Source organism: Cervus elaphus, chromosome 12, assembly GCF_910594005.1.
Source record: "Cervus elaphus chromosome 12, mCerEla1.1, whole genome shotgun sequence".
Lineage (NCBI taxonomy): Eukaryota > Metazoa > Chordata > Mammalia > Artiodactyla > Cervidae > Cervus > Cervus elaphus.
The window spans coordinates 42,341,974-42,366,034 of record NC_057826.1 but is presented as its reverse complement, the minus strand read 5'-3'; the positions used below and the strand labels follow the sequence as shown (position 1 = coordinate 42,366,034).

At 42.9% G+C, this 24,061-nt stretch overlaps 1 protein-coding gene across 1 annotated transcript in view; it reads left to right on the top strand.

Annotated features, from left to right (window-relative positions):
• Positions 1-9,466: 9,466 nt before the first annotated feature.
• Positions 9,467-24,061, top strand: part of LOC122705583 (aromatase) — a 45,119-nt gene continuing 30,524 nt past the window's right edge. The window contains exon 1 of the mRNA XM_043921038.1: positions 9,467-9,650. The gene's annotated coding sequence lies outside the window, so the exon portion shown is untranslated. The remainder of the gene's footprint in view (positions 9,651-24,061) is intronic.

Genomic DNA, 24,061 nt, shown 5'->3' with positions numbered 1-24,061 from the left:
GCTGTCCTACCACTCTGGGCTTCTCTAGCCCTGATAATACTGCCCACTCCCCATCCTCAACCTGTGCAGCAAAGGAGCTGGTTGTCTTGGAACCAAAAGAAGCTATGTGCAGTGCCCAAGTCACCCACTAAAATCCCCCTGGAAACTGAAAAGCTGAATGTGTTTCTCCCTAGGTTCTTTCCTTATGCCATCTTTTCTTGAACATCGCCAAATTGCTGCAACTATCTCCAATTATTCCTAAGCTTAAGTGTTTGCCAGAAACTGATGCATATGTAAAGCATGCACTCTTACTGCTCATGCAAAAAAAAAAAAAAAAAAATTTTTTTTTTTTTTTTGCTTTAGTGATTACTTAACAGATGTTCCCGGCTATAGTGATCCTAAATTATAACTCTGCCTACCATTACTCCATAGATGTTTTCACTAACCACTCTCTCCTCTAATGATCACATCGCCCTCTCATTGTGTGGGGGGGTAGGGGGTGCTGCATCATTAGTCCCATTTTACAGATGCACAGTCTGGGGCTGGAAGAGAGATTTTGTGATTTTCCTAAATTGCCATGGTTTATAAATGGTGGTGGTGGTCCTGAGACTTTCCTACTTTCTCAAGCTTTTGTCAAATTTGTCGTGAGCAGCATTTGCTGCAGCCAACTTTGGTTCCTTGGACATTTAGTCATCCATTTAAATGCTGGCTTCTTTGTTTATTTTTGGATTTAATATCTTCTAATTGAATAAACCAGATTTACATTTTAAAGGGAAAATCACCCTTCTAGTCCTCTGTTTTTATAAATCTTTGTAACAATTTTAACAGGCCCCTATGTTAGAATTACAAGCAGCCAAAAGATATACATGGAGCACCTCCTTGTTAGCCCTACCGCCAGGCACAGGGAGGCTGGTGCAGGGTGGGAGATGGTATGGGATAGGGTGGGGAAGAAACGCAGGGAGCTGGAGGGCCTGGAATGCGGCCCACGTTCCCCTGAAGGAATAACTTTTTCAAAGTTTATCCTTCCTAAGATGGTTTTTTCCTAAATCACAGAAATGTGCTGCATAGACTAATAGAGGTCTTGCTAGAAGGGGAAGGGGGGAGAGAGGCAGGATAGTTTACCATCTAATCTGAGAGTCAAGCCACATGCCTCAAGTCACACGCACACAGAGGCCCCCACCTAGGTTGCGTTGGGATAAAAGACATGCTAGAAATGTCACCAAAAATGTACACCAAAAGCTGGCTGCAGCCATAGGCAATAAAGGAAAATAAAGGAGATGACTGTAGGGTGAGAAAATCTGGAAAGCTCTGAAGAGAAGAGACAGTTATTTGGAAAGCACACAATCCTAGCTAAAGGAGGGCAACACTGTCCTGTCCCCTGGCAGAGACCTAGAGTCCTACCTAGTGCTTGCTTGAGACTCCAGTCATGTGGACGTATGTAGGATATGAAATGCTACTGTCCGCTACAAAGGAGAGGAGAGAGAAGAAAGCAGGGACCATAGAGTGGGTAAGGGCGTGCTTCTGAGCCACACTTCCTGGATCTGTGTCCTGTTTTGCCACTCAGCAGCTACATGAACTTGGGCAAGCTACTGGTAGACTCTGGACTTCAGTACTGGTAGTGCCTACCTCCTAGAGCTGGTATACAGATTAAATGAGAATATTACCCACAAAGTATGTAGAACAGTGTCTGGCACACAGTAAGTGCTCAATAAGTGTTAGTTATTATTATGATCACACATGCATACATGTGTATACATTTACTGATATGTACACATAGGCAAAAACAAAATGCCTCTTGTGATCCACAAGTAGTACTAGGATCCATAGATTGAGATTTATTCTAAAAGACACCAGGAAAGATCAGAGAAAGAGGACTTGGCCATCATGTGTTGCTGTTGTTTTTACATGAGTTAACACTTTGAGATAAGAACTCAGAGGAAAGGACAGTAACGAAGATGGTGATGTTTGGGCTGATCTTATGTCTTGGGCTGAGGCACTGCAGCAGGGGGTCCAAACATTCAAGCCTTGTTTGGATTCCCCACACCACAACCTGGAGGCAAAGCTGCTATTGGCTTTGTTGCTCTGTTAGAGTCAACAGTCATCTGAGTTGTGCCCTCCCCAGGGGTTTTTGTGGTCCAGGCCCTGGAGGTCATGGAGACCAGCCTCATTGCTAAGGGGAATTTCCAGGGCTGCTCTCATCACTCTGACAGAGTCACTGCCTGCTCTGCTCTGCCTTGTTCCAGACTGAAGGGCACATAGAGGCCTGCCCTAAAGTGCAGGAATTTGGGGCCATCACCCTACCCTCTACACTTGGTGAAATCTATACTCTTGGGCAAGTTACTTAATCTCTTCAAACTACATCTGTAAAATGGATGCAATAATAAAAAAATCATTATGGGACCAGTTGTGAGGTTTAGATACAACATGGTAAAGTTTAGCATTCTATAAAAGGTAGCCATTATCATTGTGAATAGCTTCAACCCCTGTTGTTTTGATGCTGCAGGTAGCACATCTGAAAGCACACCTGAAACTCATAATTATGGTGACCAGAAAATGTACTGATTAAACAGGGGAGTTTTTGAGTAAAGGGAGTGGTATTAGTGATGGCACTGGGAGAACAGGCATAAATTGGGACTGTTTTGGGTAAACCAACCAGTTCATGATTTTCTACCCATTAGGAAATATCTTCTCCTTGACATTTCTATCTTTTGAAAGGCATTTATTTTATTGTTTATATTGTTTAGCTCTCACTGATGGGGGAATGAATATGTGCTAGCCCTTCTACCCAGCACTCTAAGGAAATGAACTCTTAACACCCTTATGATCACTATAGGAGGTAGGTGTGACCTCTACTGCACAGCTATGGAACCTGAGGCTCAGGGAGGTTACAGATCCACTAAATGGTATATTGGGGATTTACGACATCGGCCAAAGCCTATGACTTCTACTGGATCAGAATGTTTAGAGGTGATTTGAGGATGATTTTGGGGGGCCTTCACTCCCTCCGCTCACCTGCTGGACCTAAAGGGTGGGTTGAGGTGCGTATCTTCCTCCCATGTGTTTACCAATTCCCAAATCACCAGCTCTGAATAACCATTGCCTGCAATCTGATTTTCATAGAAATGGGAGCTTCATAAATACAGTTATTAAACCTGCTCCTGGTTTGTTTGTATATGGAATTTTGTGTAGTTTTCATAAGACCTGAAGAGTAATAGCTAAGCTGGCAGTAGATTATATCTCTATTTTTTCCATTTTGATATTCCCTGGGTCGGGTGGGGGTGGGCAGCAATATCTCTAGACCTGATGCTCTTCATAGATGAGCTATACAGAAACCCTTGTTTCCGGAATGCCCACCTTGAACTCTGCCTTGGTGATATAGATGCACTGCCTTACCTAATAAGTAGCTACTGTGGAAAACATTAACCTTTGAAAGCTTAGCTCCATGGGAACAAAGCTATGGCTCCCATAAAACTGGGGAATGATACTCAGAACTCAGCTGAACTTTGGGGACAACTTTATCATTTCTGAGGCCCTAATTTTCAGTAGGATAGCTCCCATGGTGTAAGATAATGACTGGTTCCTATAGCAGCAGCATGAGTATGAAAAGTGCTCTTTGGCAAACACATTATTCATCCATTGTCACAGAGCCCATCACGTCCAGGGTGCTCATCCAGAAGTAATCTCTTTACCGACATCCTGTCATAGCAAGCACAAGTTTTCCTCCATACCCTCTGGGACTGGTTTCTCAGGACCACTGATAAGAGCTTCCATGTAGAAATTGGCATCACTAGCAGGCAAGTCACAACTTTTGTCTCAGCTAAACTTTGGCCCCAGGGACAGCCTTCATCCAGGGGGTTAAGGGCTTCCAAACTTTCAACAGTGGCATTGATGCCAGTCCTGAGGAGTGGGAAGATCCAAATTCCTCCCTCCCTACCCACTCGGCAAGCATGCAAACTGAAAAATCTATTCTTAAATATTCTGTTGAGTAAAGATTCCTTTGTGTTATTTTAACTGGGTTTTTACGGAGACAGGGATTCATTTTTGTGTCTCATATCACAAGTGACTTTAATGAGAAACGGTGGAAGTCAATTCAGGGGAGCCTACATGCACCTGGGTCTAGGCGCCCCCACTTCACTCCCCTGACAGGTCAAGAAACCATGCAAGAAATTACAGCCTTACTCTTCCAGAGACCTTCAGCACAAATAATGCCTGCTCCTAATAACCAGAATAATGCCTCCATAATTTGGAAAGAGACTCCCTGCTTTTGGTACAAGTACTATCTTAACCATCAGGGGTGTCTGTACACACTGTTCTATCTCCCTGAAATAGGTCATCACTTTGTGGTTTTTTTCTTTTGGTAAACACCTGCTATCTTTAAGATACAGCTTAAGAGGGGCACCTGACCTCATCTGGAGGATATGGAAGTTACATAGGGCCCAACATGCTCCCTTTGACAAACCTCATCTCATTTTTATACTCAACTAGTTCAAGGCCTGCCTTCATTCTTGGATCATGAGTTCTAGCTCAACCTGGACCTGTCAGTCATGTTCCCCACAAGGCCATCACCTGGCAGAAGCAGAGAAGCTTCTCACTGAAGGAGTGGAATATTTGGGACAATGTGTCTGGGGCAGTGGTGGTAGCACATCAGAACCTTGTAGGGACCTCTGGAATGCTTACCTGAAGCTGGAGATGCTTTCTGTCTCCCTTTCAGGGATCACTAGATGGTTCGTTTCTGCTTTGCTCCTAAAGTCCTAGAGAGTTAGAAGAAGCCTCCAGAAAATCATGCCTTCCATTTGATTATATCACTTTACGGTTTATATAGATATTTCACCTATGCTATCTCAAGGCAAGGAAGGTTCTATTATTTCCATCTTACTGGCAAGGATACTGAAGTCTCAGAGTGGTGTAGTAACTTGTCCCCAGCCACACAAAGTATGGGGTGGAACTGGAAAGTGAATTATTTCCTGCTGTGACACAGCTACATTAACAATACAGCGTCATTAAAAACTATAACAATGCTGATTATGTCTTACTTTCAAGTTCCAGCTGGTCACAGATCATTTGGAGCCTTTTTCAAACTGTCTCTATCACTTAACAAGGATTCAATCATTGCCTCTTTGCAACTTGTAGAAATGTTTATTATTGGAATTCTTATGCCTGGCCAAAATCTCCCATGTTATGTGTTTCATCCATTCTTTGATAAGTCATTTTTATGTGTTTGCATTTCTGCTTGCTGCTCTTTCCTTCAGGCAGGACACTAACCTCCATGTCTAGCATATGTTTATTCTTCTGGGTCTCCAAGTGCATCTTTTTTCGCTATTCATCCCCTGATACTTCCTATGTCACCCTCTCTAACTCTGGACCCTTCCTTAGGTGAGGTCTAGAGTACCTACGACATCAACGATGCTGCTTCGGTGTCACAGGGTCTGGTTTCAGAGCCACATGACTGCTAAGTTAACTACTACGTCCGTCAATTCATGTCCAAACAGGAGCTTCTCCTGTGAGCCTAACTGCTCAGTCTAATATCACCAAAACATCACTGAAGCACCTTCGTTGGAACTGCTTTCAGAAATCAGTGGCACCTTATTTTTAATATCCTCAGTAAGCTTCTGGTTCAAGATAATGGATGAAGCACATGCTACAGCCTTTCCTTGTCACCCCAAGACTCTGAAAGTGATAGAAAAGATAGTTTTTACCTTCATAACTGAATTATAAGACAAGAAGAGTAGCCCTCCTTGGGCCAGAAATTCTGGTAGTGTAAAAAATGTTGGGATCAACCTGATGAAGGAAACAAATCAAAATACATATAGGAGAGAAGAGTATCCCTCCACAAGCAGGACAAAACCCAGTAGGGCTCCACACTGAAGGCCATGGATAATGGAAGCTGGAGAGAACCGGGGGCAACCAGCGGATTGAAGAGCTGGCCTCAGGAGCTCTTATGCATCTTCTCTGCTCCTACCAAGTGGCAGCTGAAGTGCAGCTCTGCCCAGAGAAGCTACGGATAGGGAGGAGTGGGACTGGAGACACAGAATATACCTGAGCCCTGACGCCTCGGTGCTCAGGTATTCTGACTAGCAGCACTCCTTCCTCGCTCTTCCTGAAAAGAGAGTACAATCTGCAGCAGAGTATCTGACTTCTTCCAGTCCTTCCCCAAAAGGTGGGAGCACAGAAGCAGCCCAGCTGACAAAGAAATTCAGCCACAAAAACGAGCATGTAATTAAGACTCACCAAACATTTGATGACAGCTAATGCCGTGGAAGGGACTTTATTTTACGAACTGTAAACAGAAGAGTTTATAATCCACGGAACAGGGCTCTAGAATATGTTGCATCAATAGCCTCAAAGACACCAGCAGACATTGCATCCATAAAAGGATGAATAGATAATGGACATTAATACTTTGACTTTTGAGATATAAATCTGAATGCATGGACTGAAAAGCCAAATACATAACAGTTGAAGTGATGGCTGGGAGATTCAGTCAAGGAAGTACCTTACAATGTGGCACAAAGAGATAAAAGATGAGAAATATAAAAGAGCAGGTAAGAAACATGAAGGATGAATCTGTAAGACCCAGTATTTGTCTAACTGGCGATCTAAGAAATAGTCAAAGAACTATTAGCCAAAAATATCCCAGAACTGAAGAGGACCTTCTAAATACTCAGCACTATAAATAAGTCACAGATATCTCAGTGGGGCCAGTTTTTCATCCACTGTAGACAGACTTGATTTGGGAAGCAGTACAAAGCCATTTTAAGCCTAATGTAGTTCTTATTGACAATGAGATATAAGCTAAATTAGATGGAAATTTAAAACATTTTTTCAAGACTCATAAATTAGTTCCGAAGATGCCTGCTGCCTCTACTGTTAGCACCTACACATACAGTTTAGCTAGTAGGATTTCCTGTTTTCTTAAAACTTCCTCTAGTTTCCTTGTATAGGAGTATACATATGCTAGCTTCCTAGCATAAGAGTGTGTAAACAAATTAGAAGCCAAGGAGTCAAGTAAGAGAGCAATGCCTCTCCTGCATCCTCCTCAACCTCCTCACCCCTACTTCTGGTTCCACCAGTGGAAATTATTAATGCTTCCCAATGTGACTCCAGCTCCCTTGGTTCATTATCCCAACCACACTGCTCGGTCCTACCTCTAAGCATTGCCAAAGCCCTCTTTTCTGCTCACCATCAAGATCCTAGCCACATCTCAAGGCTCGGCACAAGTCCCACCTTTCACATAAAGGCTTCTTTGGCCCTCCTCTGTGCTAGTATCTCTTCATGCTTGTGACGACATCATGCTTATTAGTATTTCCTCCATCTAGCCTGCAAGCTTCCACAGAGTGGAAAGAGTGCTACACGTGGACAGTTCCACCGAACTGCTTCAGGTGCCTGTTAAAATGAGAATACCCTCAGGAGAGAGAACAAGCTGAAGGATTAGCCCCTGGAGACTAAGTGTTTTGGTGAGATGATTTCCTCTGACTGGGGAGAAGGAAGTGGGTGGATAGGAAATGTGGGGAGATAGCACAGCCAAGGAAATGTGGTGGAGAGTGGCTCTAGAGTTGTATTCATGCCACCTCAGCATCTCTCACACGATCAGCAATTACTCCATGGCACTAGAGTCACAACTGCTGACATATGGACCACCAAGGGGACTTAGAGATCATCTCGTTCCCAGGCCCCTCAGAGTATCCAAGAAGGTGTAGTTATCTGCCCGCAAGGACACATTTCTTCAGTGATCACCCCCAAGAACACAACTCCAGTCTAAAGAATCTGCTTACCAACTATTCCCATACTATCCCTTATTACCCACGCTCTTGTGGGAGACTAAAGACTAACGGCAGTAACAGTGTTTATTGAACTCTGTGTTTCATATAGATACTCTGGTAAGGCATCAACATGCTTTATCTCTTTTCCTCCTCATAGTTACCATATCAAGAAACACTATTATTTTCCCAATTTTTCTGATAAGGAAACTGAAGCTGAGCTGTAGCAGTAAATGTACTCACAGAGAGATAGGGAGTCCATCTGAACCCTGGAAATCTAATAGCACGGGCAGGGGTGCAGGAGGAAATTTGAGTTCCCCCTGTCAATTGTTTTCTCATTCTCTGGACCTGCAATGCCTTTCCCTCAACTTGATGTCTTGAATAAAATACTCCTCCTTCAAGTCCTGCTCATTAGGCCATACCCAGACCTCCCAGGATAATCTCTTTCTCCTCTACCCTATCGTTTGTTGATCATGCTTCCGGTTGAACAATTATAATATTAACAGTAATATGGGTGACTCTGCCTTGTCCAAATTAACTTCTTGAGGGCAAGGGCCTCATTTGGTTCATTGCTATATTCCCAGGGACTAGAACACTGGGTGGGTCACTGTAGATATTAAGTTTTTGGAGTGAATACAGTAGTCTGCATGTGCACTTGCTCTCCATGAGATAGGCTCCCCATGGCAGAAGCCGAGAGATCCCATCAGCCTGGATGCCCACTGAGGCTTAGGGCAGCTGTGGACAGTGTCAATATGAAGTGGGTCCCAGACGTGTCCCTCATTCTCCCTGTAAATATTTCTCACTGGTTCCACTGGCTGCATAATTTACCACCGTATCAGGACTTCCTCACCTGAAGGATGTTGGGGCCCAAGTGAAAAATTAAATGACATCAAAGTTAAAGGAGATTTCACTCACTTAACAACCTGGAAATCACACTCTACTGGTCAACAAAGGTGGTTCTGATCTGGGAAAAGCCTCTGGGACATTGGGAACCGGAAGTAGTAGGTGGATAAAGGATCTTTAGAAGTTGTAAATCTGAAGTCTGTGATGGGCTGCAGGGAGTCCAGAACCCAGCATTGTATTCAAAGTATATTGATTACTGAGTGTGTTTCTCCACAGCTTTCATTAGATTCTTAGAATGGGTCTGGGGCTCTGAAGAGAATGAGAAGAGCCAGAGATGGCCAAACCTGGCCACTTGCACCTCACGTTCCCTGACATCCCAGGTCAGGGCCGGGTACCTGAACCCCTAGGTGACACTGGCTGGCCTGAGGGCAATCGTGCAGAAGGAAAGAGCCAAGAAAGGGGAAGAGGGAGAAGGCGCTGGGGAAAGGTGTGGAGGGAAGCCGAGAGGAAGGGTGGGAACGCTGGGCATCAGACCCACAGCCCAGAGGTCATGTGTCCCAATCCCTTTGTTTTATAGATAAGGAAAGGAGGTCCAGAGAGGTTAAGTAACCCCACTGTTTGAGGTCAGTCAGTGGCTCCCTCACCAGAGATTGGCCCTGCTCTAGGCCATTTCTGTGGTCTCACAGTTTGTTCATTAAACAACAGATAAGCTCACAAGTAAAGGCCAGCATTGCTGCATTTATCTGACTATTTGGGTGGTGGCTTCAGGCCAATTCATTGCTGGAATTTGGCATTTGGAATCAGAGATAGGATAAGGAAAATATCCTTCTGGGCACATGTGAATGCATCATGACCCTAAGAAGCTTAGCTTATCAACTGTTCATTCATTCCCTTCACCAACATTTACTGAGCACATACTAGGTACAGGCACCCACCGTGTCCCCCTCGGAGGCCCCAGAGAGGAGTGAATAGTGAGGATTTGCCTTGGAGGAACTTGCGCTGTAGTGATGATGGACATCCCACTGCAGAGGCAGCTTTGTTGCTGCCCTTCAAAGGACTTATCACAACCAGGTAGGTGAGCCAACGCCAAGGCTTCTGGGGACCTCGGTGTGGTTAATCTTGGACACCAAGGCTCAGATGTGGCTTTGAATCTTGCCACAAGAAAGAGGTTCAGTGGCCTCTGGCTGGTGGCCCTGGGACTGCCCTAAGAAACCCTGCTTTGGAACCTTTCACTGTTGCTCCTGGAGTCGCGGAGTCACACAGTTCTGTGTGCCAGGGAGAGACTGAAGCCTGAGGAGCAACAGCCGAACCTGCTGGTGCCCAGTCCCAGAGGTTTCATTTTGACCCTGAGCTCAGTGAATCCTGAGGCAGAGAGAATCCACATCCTTGACCGGGGCTCAGGGAGGCTTGGGGAGTGAACAAGGTCACAGGGCTGGTTACAGAGCCTAGACTGGAACTTGGGCCCATGACCCCGAATCCTGCTACTGTGATACTGTCACTTCTGCATTTCCTCACCTCAGGTAAAAAGTCAAAATTGGGCTGAAAAAAATCCCACTACCAATAACCCTTTGAGGCCAGATAATATGTTGTGAAGTCACTTGGTCACGTCTAACTCTTTGTGACCCTATGGACTGTAGCCTGCAAGCTCCTCCATCTGTGGGATTCTCCAGGAAAGAATCCTGGAGTGGGTTGCCATTTCCTTCTGAAGATAACATGTTAGATCTTTTAAAATTGAGTTGAAAAGTGAAGTGGTAGGAAACCTCTTGAACTGCTATGGGAATGATGCCCAGCCTGGCCTGTTCTGCCTCTCCGTGAGACAGGCTCAGCCTGCTGGTAAGAAAAAAGTATGGTTTGGATGTCAAGTGGCTCCTTACAAAAGGCTCTGAGGATGCCATGGGTCTCCAGTCTCTCGACATCAAACCCCACCCACCACCCCCAACCCAACTTGTCTCATGGCCTGAAAAGGCCATCATCTAGAAGGCTCTTCAGGTGGTCAATGCTAATACTTTAAAACAAACTCACCTGGGGCAGGATATCAGATGCAGCCTACTGGGAAGACAATGGATTGGGTATCTGAAGGACAACGGGGCAGCTTCAGATGGGTGAAGGTGAATACTGAGGTAAAAGGGCAGTCAGTAAGCAGCTATGGAGAAAGGAGCAGTTTCACAAGCATGCTTTGGAGTCATGGGACCTCAAAGATGAGTAGGAAAGCCCCAGGCCCGACGCCCAAGAGCTTTGGGTCTGTGTGCTCATGTGAAATGTGGATTTTGGTATTTAGTAGAGAGGGAAACGTGCCTTTCAGGCACCATCAACTGTCTTTCCTATGTGTAAGGAAAGCTTGTGGCTGAGGTCTCCCTGTGGTGCCCTAAAGGGGAGTCCAGGCCAACCGCACAATCTTTATCCCACCAGATCTCCCTTGTTGGTTTCTATTCTCTCCTCCAGAATAAGAAATTCCCAGGGACTCACTTGGATGCCTGCTAGGAAAAATGACTGACTCACCAGTGTCATGACCCCAATGCTAGGACATGGAAATCAGATCACAGAATGTGCACACGGAAAACTTTTCCCACTTTTAAGTGACCATTGACAAGTGACCTTGCTTCTCTGGATCTCATGTGGTTGGTTCAGCTTTCAAAGGAGAGAACTATGCTATTGTAAGATCTTGGAGTTTTGCTTCCTCCCCACAACCCCGCCTGCCATCCCAGATCTGATACTCTGTGTTTTCTCAATGTTCATGGGCAGTTTTGCCTCCCATCTTACAGACTTGTAGTCCTCACATGATGTCCTGGTTTACAGCACCTTCCTCAGAAAACTTTCCACATACCTCCTGTGTCAGAACGTAGCACCTTGTTCAGACAGGGCCCTTAATGTTTAACAAAAGCCTCCACAACTCTGAGTTATAGAATGACTCAAGAGTCTCTCAGGATCCACATCAAAGGAAAAGGAGGAGGGGTGTTTCTACTAGGAGAGAGAAGGCTCAAGGAAGGAGAGGAAGACACAGACCTCTCCTGGGAAGCTTGCAGGGCAGAACCAGTTGAACTGGGGTGACATGGGGGAGACATGAGGTAGGTTATCTGTGGTTCAGTGAGGCGTCAGAGTGTGGGTAGAGAGAGCCAAGAAATATGGCTGACTAAGGATAATTCTGGAAGCCTGTAGTTAACTGGAAGCAAAAAAGGTTTTTAACGGGATGTAATGAAAACTGAGTTGGAAAACAATCTGGCAGCAGTGTGCAGGATGAACTGAAAGGGACAGTCTGAAAAGCAGGACGTCAGGTGACAATGGAGAATAAAAATCTGCATAGAGGTGGAAATGGTTCAAACACAGGGGACAGATTTGTAGTGAGCATATGCAAAGGCCTGGACACTGTTCCGCCTGTGGGACATAGTTGTAAAGGATGTAGATCCAGACCCTCAGCCTTGGGGGACCTCATCTTCCAGGAGTGAAAATAGGGAGACAACCCTTAAGAATGAAGACCTCATTTTATTCAGTAAAGGATTTGAGGAAGCATACACATCCAATTCAGAAGGATAAATATAAATGATTTTAACTGTTGTCCTCAACATCCCTTTAGATGAAACAATGACTTATGTGTGACTGACCTTATAAAGTCACTTGTAGTTGAAGGCCTGGCACCACAGCACGACTAGGCAAAGGCATCTGCAGAAGGAATTTCCACACCAGGTCCAAGTATGCAACTCCTCAAAGGTTGTGGCACTTGATACTCAGCAAAGGCTGCAGACGGGCTGGAGTCTGGATTGGACCCATGGAGAGATGTTCTGTTTGGCATCACATCTGAAAAGCTGAGAGGAGCCCTGGGCTCTATAACATCTACCCATCTCCACAACTGTGTCATCCGTGTAGCCCTTAAAGTCATCAGATCTTGGGAATGCCAAGAGTGGAATGAAGGGTCCACCAGAAAACTTCAATTTGGGGAGATTTTTCCCAACAGAGGCTTTTGAAAACCACTGGATATTAGATTTGAAGGTAATTTTTTTTTGCAAAAGTCTACAAGGAAGACATTAATTTGCCTTCAACTGACCACTGAGAATACGCTTTGGTCATTAATGGAGCAAAGGGTAGGGTTAAGGTCCATTTCAAAAATTAAGATATGGGTCCAAAGGTAAAGGGAAATCTTGTGTTAGAGATAAAACATTTTTAGGGAATATCTTTAGAACCTTGTGATAATGTGTTTAGACTGTGATAGGGAGCAAATATTCCTAGGGGGTAGGAAAGTAAGGGTAAGGGGTAAGTAAAGATTTTGAGAATGACTAGGAAAATGATATATGAGTAAGTTGGGGTGGGAGGAGACGTTTAGGAGGAAGTTGGTGGATTTGGTTTTAGCCATACGTATGAAGTGATGGTGAGACATCTAAGTGTTGATGTTCACTAGGCACTTGATGCTTCAGATATGGGGGTAAAGAAAGAGGACAGGGCCAAGAAGGGAACTGAGGGTGGGTACCCACACAGCAGCAAGAGCTAAAGTCAGGAAAAGAAATGCATTCTCAAAAGGAATATGAAGCCAAGGGCTAAGCTCTTAGGCTGGGAAATGCTCAGGGAGCTAGGAACAGGTACACAGGAATTTATTACAGAGGAGCAGTGGGAGAAAAGGAAAAGCCTATCAAAACAGCCATGGGCAAACAGATACAAGGAGGAGAAATAGCCAAATGCATCCAAAGCCACTGGAGTGAAATCAAATGAACAAAGATGGAAGGGGGGGAAAGGTACAGACTAGGAGGTAGGAAGGGCATTAATCTCTGAGGGACTGATGTGAATGTAGGTAAAGCAGAAGCCAGAAGTTTTGAGGAAATGGGTATAAAGGAAATGGTAACATGGGTTATTTGAAGAAAAAGAAGTTAACCTGCAAAGTAGAGAGGAGGCCAGAGATGTAAAAGGCATTTTTACATCCTTGTTTTAGGAGAGGCAGCCTGGAAAAAACCAGGCGTGTAGTGAGAGGACACAGAAAGTGTGTTTGGGTTAAGTTATGGGCTTTCAGCTCTCACAGATTGGTGCTCACCTTCCACTTTACCACTTGCTTTGACATGCTGAGGCTCAGTTTCCTCATCTGTAAAATGGAGGTATAATGAACTCATTCTAGAAAGTTGTGGTGACTGAGCCCTAATACATGTAGAGCACTTGGTGAAACATTCCAGGTGAGAGTGAAGCTGATGGCTACAGCTATCTGGTCTTGTCCACACTCTTCAAGGGACTCTTGACACCCACATCCAGGTTGTTTGTTCCTCTTGTAAAACATCAATAACAGCTGTTATATCTTTTTCTAAAAACAGAAAAAATATTTTTTGGAGATTCATGCCTTTTGAACATTCTCCAGCTTCCATCTTCCTCTCAATTATCATAGCATCCTAGCCACGCCTCCTTGCTCATCAAAAATGCTGGCACTTAGCCATGAGCAGCCTCTCCTGGTTTCCTGTTAGCTTTGGGCCAGTCCTCCCCTGCCTTCCTTGTAAGTTTTATCCTCTACATTCTGTCATCAAATTTTGGTGTCCCTTAAGATACCCTTCTCAGTCTATACAGTTTCCATAGCCCTTAAGTCAGCTTAGACCTCTTTCCTGAATTATAGATTTATATATTACCTCTTGGATATTCCAAACCTCAAAACTGGTTCATGCTCAGAAACTGGCACACCACCCCTCTAGATACAAAGTGTGGAGATTTAGTATGCCTTCATACTTAACATTTTCCTTTTCCCTCAAAGCATTGTATTTATATCATGACCATCATGCCAACTTAACCACCAAATATCTCACAAACCTGTCTACTTGTCTCTGTTTCCCAAGACCACGATACCTCCTATTACCTGAAAAACTGGAAGTCTCCTCCACCCTCTCCAACACCCCTCCCTGCACTGTACTCTTACCACTGAAGTCAGAGATTTAGATTTTTAGAATGCAGGTATGACTTTGTTGATTCCTTGCTTAAAGCCCTTCGGTGGCTCCTCACTTCTAAGACAAATTCTAACCTTTTTAATATGCCTACAAAACTTTGGTGTATGCTGTCACTTCAGCTCAACCCCAGTGCACCCCACACTCCTCCTGCTCTCTGGGCCCCAGGTCCCCAGCCTTCTTCCTGTTCCTTGCTGATCCTTCTTTCTGCTTTACATAATGCTCACTTTTGCTCTGCTCCCATTGGTCCCAGGCCACAAGTCTCATTCCAGAGCCCTTCCTTGGGATAGGACATTCTGCAGCCATAGGTCTTCCTGTCCCCAACTGGAAGTTCTCACTCACTTGGGGAACCATTCAATAAACATCTGTAACTCCTCCTCCAAGACTCTGTCAGTCCCTGGGGGCTGAGGTCACATCTGTCTTGCTCCATGCAAGAGCCCCAGTAGTCAGCCTTCTATCTGTGGGGACCAAGATCAGCAGGTGTGGCAGGGAGAACCAAGGTGACTGGGTCACGTTTTTCTGGGAGTGGGGCATGAAAGAGAGACGGGCCAGGTGCGCTAGAGAGAATGAGGAGGGCAGGCTTGCACCTAGCGCTCAGACCCTAGGGGGCTGTGTCTTCTCCCTACTGGACAGGTCACTGCCATGCTGCAAGGTAGGCTTTGATAGGGTCTGGCCAAGTTGGACAGCACTTTTGCAAGGTAAGAGCCTGCCTTCCCACCTTGCAGAGGGTCAGGGCTGTATCAGGGGATCTGGGAGGCCCTTCCAGCACTGTGGGGCCCAGAGTACCTCCTGACCCCCAAGGCCCTGGTACACCCAGCCTCTGCTGTGCCCCCAGCTGACTTTGCCCTTGCTCACCCTGGGGACTCTGTACTGGTATTTCTTTATCTTGAGGTTGTAGAGCATTAAGGTGGTAGGATACCTGTGGTTCACGCAGCATGGGAGCACAGGCCTAGTTCAACAGGAGGCCAAAGTCTCTGCTTGGTACAGTATGGGATGCCTCAATGAAGGAGAACACTCTGCAAACAAATGCCTGGAGAGCCAGGTATGTGAGATGGCTTTTGAAGGTACGTGGCCACATGTGTGTATATGTATGTTTGTGGGTGAGGGGAAATTATTCCTGGCACAGGGACATATAAATAATCTCTTTGAAGTTCTAGGACCTTACTCCATTCCTGTACCATAACTCAAAGGCCTATGTTCAACCTGTGTGGCCCATTGGAATGTTCTACTGGACAGGAAAACCAATCTGCAAGGCAGGGACAATCTTTAATAACTTTTCCAGCTATAGCATTCAGAGGTCAGAAAAGCTAACTTTTTAAAAGGGAGTCGTTCTGAATAGCCTGGGAATGAATATACATAACTGAAAGATCCTTGAATGTAGTAACCAAATGAATCCCATCACAGGCAGCTAATGGCATGATTCAGAGCATGGGCTCTGGAAACAGACTCCACGGGTTCCAATCCCATCTCTATAATAACTAGCTGGGTGCCCAAGGGCAAAATACTTACCACACTTTGGTTTTCTCATTTGTAAAATGGGTACCATCATGCTTAGCTGACTTATTGTGAGGATGAATGACAATATTTGTAAAGTGCTGGGAACGTTGTCTTGACACACAGCAAATGCTTTGTAAGTGTTCAAAAAATTCTCATCCTTTGGGTCTCTCGTGCTCTTTGAGGCATCTTTATGACATATTTTTGAGGAAGATGAGGAATCAGGCTTCTTTGCCCCTGCAAACATTTAGACATACAGGCAGTGCTAACATTGTGCAGTAGTGCAGGACAGTAAAATGACCATGCAAGCTGAAACTATGCAAGATAATCCTAAAAATTGTACTGTGACCTATAAAAATTTTGTTGAAACATGAAAAACTCTCTTACTATAGGTTTTAAGTGTATATGGAAGTGTAAAAAAAAATAAAACCAATATTTTAATACATTGTAATTTAAACATTAGAAACATTGCAATTCTTAAACTGTTTTTTTCTTTGTAAAAAAAAATTTAGCAAGAGTATTTCAGCAGTCCCTGCTGTCTTCTTTTTGTAGAACTGGAACATTTTTTCTATGCCTTGCTGAACTGTCATACTCCTTTATAAATTTGCATCAGCTTCCAATATCTTATACTTTGTGCTCCCAATATTGTAATATCTCTCTGAGAGTTTTTTAAATGAGAAATTTTTGCTCTCAGCACTTCCTCTGGGACATCATTCTCCTCCACTTTCTTCCCTTATGCTTTTAACACTGCTTTCAGGTTTCATCAACGTAGACAGAAATGCTGAGGGTCTTGACTGTCAGGAAGTCACAAGGAGCTTACTCAGAATGAGCTTTACTTACTCAGTAAAATTTCAGTCTGGAAACTGAATACCTAAAAACTCAATCTGTTCAAAGGAACTGCTCACTAACAAAGGAACCAAATGCTAATAGACACAAGACTGGCTTTTCAGTCTCAATTTACATATATTTTTTTAAAAGGAAAAAAACTGCCCAACATATGTGCAAGAAGTTTTAGTGCCTTGCTGTTAATGATTACGTAAATGGTAGAGTAATAGGATGAATCAATAGAGTGAATCAGGCAACTGAATGAATTCAACTATGTCATGAAATTTCTGTTCTTGCCAGAAATGTGTCCTTGATTGCACATCTAAGATTTCATATAGATAAGGGGAGAAAAGTAATTATATATACTTCAGGAATCTGATGAAAATTATGGCTTCTTTCCCCCATAAAAGAGCAGATATAACATTTTATTCAGTATTTCAAGGAGTTTCCATAACCCCTGATATCCACTTACAAGACTTCATTAAGAATCTAGAACTTTATCACTAGGTAAAACCCAGCCAGTTGGACCATAAAGAAGGCTGAGTGCCAAAGAACTGATGTTTTTGAACTGTGGTGCTGGAGAAGACTCTTGAGAGTCTCTTGGACAGCAAGAAGATCAAACCAATCAATCCTAAAGGAAATCAATCCTGAATATTCATTAGAAGGACTGATGCTGAAGCTCTAGTACTTTGGCCACCTGTTGTGAAGAGCTGACTCATTGGAAAAGACCCTGATGTAAGAAAGATTGAAGGCAGGAGGAGCAGGGGACAACAGAGGATGAGGTGGTTGGATGGCATCACTGACTCGATGGACATAAGTCTGAGCAAACTCTCGGAGATAGTGAAGGACAGGGAAGCCTGGCATGCTGCAGTTCATGAGGTCACAGAGTCGGACATGACTTAACAACTGAACAACAACAAAAACTCAGCCAAAGTCTGTTTCAATAACACTGCAAGTCTTGGAAACTTAGGACACTTTCCAAGGGAAGATAATCTTTGGAGTAGTCACCTGGCACCAGGAACTGAATGGAATGGTTGCTCGTTCTTCATTACATAAGACGATTCAATATAAGTCTCTTCAACAAACTACAATCCCTGAAAATCTCTTCTGAAAGTATAGGTATTAGAAATCCTTATTGAAAAGAAAGACTCAACACTACATTGTTGAAAAACACTGCAGAGAGGAGTGGCCAAGATGGCAGAGTAGGAAGACCTTGAGCTCACCTCCTTCTGTGGGCACTCCAAAATTTTGATTATTTACAGAGCAACTATCCATGAAAGCGATTTGAAGTCTAGTAGAAAAGATCTATAGCTAAAGGTTTAAAGAAGGAACTATAATATGGGTAGGAGGAGGTATATATAGTACAGTCAAGACCCATACCACCAGGTAGGTGAATCCACCAACAGGAGGATAATTACAATTGTAGAGATGGCCTCCAATAAACGAGGGGTCCAGGCCTCACATAGGACTCCCCAGTCTGGGAGTTCTACACTGGGAAGATGAGCCTCCAGAACATTTGGCTTTGAAGGCTAGTAGGGCTTGCTTTTGGGCTTCCCAGGTGGTACTAGTGGTAAAGAACCTACCTGACAATGCAGGAAACTTAAGAGATGTGGGTTTGACCCCTGGGTTAGGAAGATCCCCTGAAGGAGGGAATGGCAACTCACTCTAGTATTCTCGCCTGGAGAATCCCATGGACAGAGGAGCCTGGTGGGCTACAGTTCATAGGGTCACAAAGAGTTGGAAACGACTGAAGCAGCAGCAGAAGCAAAGCTTGCTTTCAGGAGCCCCAGAGGGATGTGGGAAATAGAGACTCCACTCTTAAAAAGTGTACACAAAATCTCACATGCTCTTGGACCAAGGGCAGAAGCAGTAATTCAAAAGCTAGCAGGCCCACTGGCTGATCTTAGAGATTCTTCTGAAGAATCAGGAGGCAACTGAACCTCAATGTACACCACCAGCAGCAGCCATTTTGGGGAGTGGATCCCATCACAAGGACATTGTTGCTGGTAAGCACCATTTTGGAATCCTTTGTCTAGCTTATTAATGTCAGAACCTGGCCCATCCTCACCAACCCATTGATACCAGTCCTGGAAACTCCAGGTCAGGTGACTAGGCTAGATAGGGACACATCCAAACCTACCTGTTTCTATACAAACCCCTGAGCCTCTAGACACCCTGGAACATGGCCCCACCCACCAGTGGGCCAACATTAGCCCTGGACCCAGTTTCACTCATCAGGGAGGAACCAGCCCTGGGATCCCTTGGGTCCCAGCCCTGCCCACCTACACGCCAACATCAACTCTGGGACCCCTGAGGCCCTACAGCCAAAGACCCCAAAGACCAGATCTGCCCACCAGTGAGCTGGAAGTAACCTCAAGACCTGACTTCACCCTCCAGTGGGTGGACAACAGCCCTAGGACCCCCTGAGCCATGGCTTTACCCACAGGCAGATGGACACAGCTCTGGGACCACCAAGGACTGGTAGCTAGCTGTGTCACAACCCAGTGAACTTGCCAGTGTGCCAGCACCAGATATGGGAACCCCTAGGCCTATAACCAGAGAACCCATGACCTGACTCTGCCTTTCAGTGGATTGGCAGTAGTGCCAGGACCTGCCCTTATTGGTAGCTGGGCACCAGCCCAGGGAAACCCTGTGCCTTAGTCCCACCCACCAGCAGGCAAAACAACCACCCCAGGACCACAGTAGCCCCAGGCCCAGCTATGTCAATACCCAACCTACCCACCAGGAGATTGGCACCACCCAGGAATGCCCTGGGTCTGGCCCTGGCTAACAGGAGGCCTACAGCAGCTCCAGGACACCTTGGGAGGACACCCTGGGAGGACACCCTAGGAGGACACCTCTCAGCCAGCCAACTCAGTACTTGACTATAAAATATGTCAAAAAGAAATGTTGGGGAGAGGGAGAAAATTCAGAGTTGTTAAAATTCATTCAAACTTAAAAAATCAACTCAAAATGACTAATATATATACACACATATATGCTCATATATATATTACTATATATAAACATTTTGTACCCAGAAATAAAAAATCTATAGTAGATATACACAGAAAAAAAGAGGAATCCACACATAACACTAAAAATAGCCATCAAATTACAAAGGAAGAGAGAAAAAGGAATTTAAAAAAGCTTCACCAAACAAAAGAGAATTAACAAAATAGCAATAAATATATAACAATGAAGAGTTATTTTTTTAATCTGTTTTTTGGGGGCTGTGCTACATGATATGCAGGATTTCATCCCATGTAGTTCCCTGATCAGTGACTGAACCTGTGGCCCTTGCATTGGAAACACGGAGTCAACAACCGGATCACCAGGAAATAATTACTTTAAATGTAAGTTGAGTAACTGCTCCAAGCAAAAGACATAGAATGGCTGAATAGATATGAAAACAAGACCCGTATATATGCTGCCTATAAGAAACTCATTTCAGATCTAAAGACACACACACAAAGTGAGGGGATAGAAAAGCATATTCCATGAAAACAGGATAGAATAAAGCCAGGATGCCAGTGCTTATATCAGACAGAATAGACTTTAAATACTGTTACGACAAAAAGAATGCTACATAATGATCAAGGGCTCAATCCAACAAGAAGTAACAGTCATATATGCATCCAACATGGGAGTACCTAAATACATAAAGGGAAATATTAACAGACATAAAGGGAGAAATTGACAGTAATACAAAAATAGTAGTGGACTTTAACACCCCACTTACATCAAAGGACAGATCATCTAGACAGAAAATGGATAAGAAAATATTGACTTTAAATGACATATTACACCAGAATAAATTAATAGATATATAGAACGGTCCATCAAAAAGTGATGCATGTGCATGTAAATCATTCTCCAGGATAGATCACATCCTATGCTACAAAACAAATCTCAGTAAATTTAAGAAGACTGAAATAAAATCAGGCATCTTTTCCAGCTACAAAGTTATGAGAATACAACCCAACTACAAAAACACATAGAGGCTAAACAATATACTAAACAACCAATGGATCACTACAGAAATCAGAGGAAATTTAAATATCCGGAGACAAATGAAAATGAAAGCAAATCATAAAGGTAAGAGCAGAAAGGAAAGGGAGACTTAAAAAGAAAAGATCAATGAAACTAAGAGCTGATTCTTTGAAAAGAGAAAATTGGAAAACATTTAGCCAGACATCAAGAAAAAAAGACCCAAATCAATAAAATCATAAAAAGTTACAACTGACACAACAGAAATACATAGGATCATAAAAGATTACTATCAACAATTATATGCCTATAAGGTAGATGATCTAGAAGAAAATGACAAACTCTTAGAAGTGTACAACCTCTCAAGACTGAATAAGAAATAGAAATATAGACAGACCAATTACTAGCTATGAAATTGAATTAGTAATACAAAAGCAAAATCCTCCCAACAAAAGTCCAGGACCAGATGGCTTCGTGGGTGAATTCTACCAAACAGAAGATACCTAACACTCTTTTCAAACTATTCCAAAACTTTTCAGAGGAAGAAATACTTCCAAACTAATTCTACAAGGCCAGCATCACCCTGATACCAAAACCAGATAAAGATAACACACAAAAAGAATATTACAGGCCAATATCACTGATGAACATAGACGCAAAAATCTTCAACAAAATATTGGGAAGCCAAACTTGACAATACATTAAAAGGATCATACATCATAAATAAGTGGGATTTATACCAGGGATGCAAAGATGGTTTCATATCTGCAAATAAGTCCATGTGATTCACCACATTCCCAAACTGAAGAATAAAAATCATAAGATCATCTCAATAGATGCAGAAAATCTTTTGACAAAATACAATATCCATCTATGATTTAAAAAAAAAAACCTCTCAACAAAGTGATAATAGAGGGAACACAGCACACTGAAGCCATAAATGACAAGCCCACAGTTAACATCATATTCAGTGTGAAAAGCTGAAATATTCTTTAAGTTCAGGAGAAGGATGCCCACTCTTACCACTTTAATTCAACATAGTTTTGGAAGTCCTAGCCACAGCCAACAGAGAAGGAAAAGATATAAAAGGAATCTACACTGGAATGGAAGAAGTAAGACTGTCACTGCTTGCTAATGACTTGATAATACACATAGAAAATCCTAAAGACACCACCAAAAAATTTTACTACAACTCATCAGTGAATTCAGTGAAGTTGCAGGAGACAAAATTAACATGCAGAAATCTGTTGCATTTCTATACAATAAAAGGCGCTACTAGAAAAAATTTTAAAAATAATCCCATTCATAATAACATCACAAAGAATAAAATACCTTGGAAAAATCTAACCAAGGAGGTAAAAGACCTATACTTGGAAAACTATAAAGACACCGATGAAAGAAATTGAAGATGACACAAACAGATGGAACGATATACTGTGCTCATGGATGGGAAGAACTAATATTGTTAAATGATCATACTAAACAAGGCAATCTACAGATTCAATAAAATACCTATCAAAACATAGCATTCTTCAAAGAACTAGAACAAGTATTCTAAAATTTGTTTGGAAACAAAAAAGGCCCCCATTAGCCAAGAGTATCTTAAGAAAGAAAAACAGGAGGTATCCATGATTTGAAACAAAGCTATAATCATCCAAATAGTATACTTCTGGCACAAAATCAGACACACGGATCAAGGGAACAGAGTGGAAAGCAGAAATGACACACACTGATATAGGCAATTAATCTACAACGAGGAAAAGCCAACCTCTTCAATAAATGGTACTGAGAAAACTGGACAGCTACACACAAAAGAATCAAACTAGACCACTTACACCATATATGAAAGAAAATTAAAAATAGATTAAAAACTTCAATGTAAGACCTGAAACTTTTAGAAGAAAATACAGATTTTGACACCAGTTTTAGCAATGTTTTGGGGGATATGTCTCCTCAGGCATGGAAAACAAAAATAAACATAAATAAATGGGAGTACAGTGGGAAAAAAAAAATCTTTTGTACAGCTAAGGAAACTATCAACAAAACAAAATGATCATCAACTAAACAGGAGAGGATGATGTCCAACAAAGTGTTAATGTCCAAAATATATAATGAACTCATACAATTCAATATCAAAAAAACAAACAACCCAATTTAAAAATGGGCAGAAGACTTGAATAGACATTTTTCCAAAGATACACAGATGGCCAACAGTCACATAAAAGCATGTTCAACATCACTAAATTATCCAGGGAAATGCAAATCAAAATCACAATGAGACATCACTTTACACCAGTCAGAATGGCTATTATCAAAGAGAGAACAAATAAGTTTTGGTGGGGATGTGGGGAAAAGGGAACACTTGTGCAGTATTGGTGGGAGTGTTAATTGCTCTAGCCACTCTAGAAAAAAATCTGAAGCATCCCCAAAAAATTAAAAATAAAACTACCTATGATCAGCAATTCTACTTCTGGGTATGTATGGAAAAAAATTAAAACACTAATTCAAAAAGATACATGAACTGCTATGTTTTTTGCTGAATTATTCACAATAACCAAGATATGGCAGCAATCTAAGAGCTCATAAACAGATAAATGGATAAAGATGATGTGGGGTGTGTGTATAAAATGAAATATTACTCAGACATAAAAAGGAGTGCAATATTACGATTTGTATCAACATAGATGGACCTAAAGGGTATTATGCTAAATGAATTAAGTCTGACAGAGAAAGGCAAATACCATATGATTTCACTTACATGCGGAACCTAAAAACCAAAACAAATGAACAACCATAACTAAACAAAGTCATAAATACAGAGAACAAATAGGTGGTTGCCAGAGGGGAGGGGTTTGGGGGAGGGAAATAGTTGAAGGAGATTAAGAGGTACAAACTTTTAGTCACAAAATAAACTAGTCATGGGTATGAACTTTACAGTGTTGGAACACAGTAATAATTACATAATATCTTTCTGTGGTGACAGATAACAACTAGACATCATGGTGATTATTTTGAAATGTATAGAAATACCAAATCACTATGCTGTGTGTACCAGGAACCAAAATGGTGGTGTACTTCGATTAAACCTCAGAAACAAACTCATAGAAAAGAAAATCAAATATGTGGTTGGCAGAAGCAGGGGGTGGAAGGGGGCGGGGGATTAAATGAAGGTGGTCAAAAGGTACAAACTTCCAGTAATAAGATAATTAAGTGCTTCCCTTGTGGCTCAGCTGGTAAACAATCCTCCTGGGTTCAATCCCTGGGTTGGGGAGG